Source organism: Acanthisitta chloris, unplaced genomic scaffold, assembly GCF_000695815.1.
Source record: "Acanthisitta chloris isolate BGI_N310 unplaced genomic scaffold, ASM69581v1 scaffold27448, whole genome shotgun sequence".
In the NCBI taxonomy this organism is placed as follows: Eukaryota; Metazoa; Chordata; class Aves; order Passeriformes; family Acanthisittidae; genus Acanthisitta; species Acanthisitta chloris.
In genome coordinates, this window is record NW_008689097.1 from 58640 (window position 1) to 59931 (window position 1292).

The 1292-nt window shown below is 46.7% G+C and overlaps 1 protein-coding gene across 1 annotated transcript in view; it reads left to right on the plus strand.

The window, feature by feature from the left end:
* Positions 1 to 1292, plus strand: part of RREB1 (ras responsive element binding protein 1) — a 74689-nt gene that overhangs the window by 35562 nt on the left and 37835 nt on the right. The gene's annotated exons all lie outside the window — the stretch shown is intronic.

Genomic DNA, 1292 nt, shown 5'->3' on the forward strand with positions numbered 1-1292 from the left:
TCCGTGATTCAGTGCCCAATCTGCTGGGCACATCTGCACACGTATGTGGCTGACAGGTGCCACCCCTGCATGTCCACCATTTGTGTGACCAGTGAGGGTTACTGGGGATCTGGAGAAACCACAATTTTCCTCATGTGGGCCTGGTCCTCCGAGCAGCCCCAGCCTTGATGGGTGCTGAAAGCAGGCAGTAGCTGAACAGCCAGTTTAGTCTTGCATCGGTTCTGGTACGTGTGGTTCTTTTGGCTTGAGGCTGTTCCTGCATAACACCCTCAGAAGCCTGGCCATAGTTTGAGACTGTAATTTAGATGCCTTTTTTTTTTTAAGGTTCAGAGATTGTGAAAGGAAGCATTAAAAAAGCATTGCATTAGCAGACAGTCCTCCCAGCAGCTCCAGTGGAGTCTGCACGTGGGTCACTTTGGTCCAGTGTATTATCTTGAAGCATCATGCCCTTGGCATCCAAAGCTAAAACGGATTTTATGTCATAACACCCAGTCGGTTAGGAGGACATGCAAGACGTGTCTAGGTTACAACATTCTCTCATGTTAGAACATGATAACATGCAGGCATGTTAAATGGCATAGTCCTGAGCAGAGTTGTGGGTGTGGCTTCTGAAAGATGCACCCAAATGCCAGTGGCATTGTGTCCCTCATGCTTCTTTGACGTCAGTTGTATGGACACATGGCACCTCTTCTCCTGCACTCATGTTTCTAGCTATTAAAAGCAAAAATTGCCTTTATATCTAGAATACATTTGGATTTTTTCATAAAAAGCACTATAAATTTGAAGTGAAACTACAGGCCCTACATTTTTTTTAAAAAAAGGAAGGAAATTTAAGATTTGAGCTTTGAATTCTCAGAAGAGGCGTGGGAGCAATGCCTTTCATCTAGCTCAGGGAAACTAGTCAGCTGAAGATCGGGTGATTTGTTTGCACTGGGTGAAGTAGATTCTAAGTTGCAGGCTTTCACTTACTAGGCCTTCACAGGGAGGCTGGGTGTGTAGATTGCTGTGCAGTATTAGGCTGAACCAGAGGCTCTTGGGTGATGGGAGACAGGCACAGTGCTCATGGAGCTAGATGATGACGGGGCAAGTGCTGTGCTGCGGGTTGGGACATGGGGGACAGCTTCTGGGCTCCCTGCTGTGGCCCCACACAACCGCAGGCACTGGAAAGGGCCCATGCTGGATCGTGCCCCAGCTGTTTTTCTAAAATTCAATCTGGTTTATGGGATCTCTGATGGTATCCTTTAAAGGCAAACCTTAGAAGTGGTGTTGGTATTAAAATTTATGGGGACTTT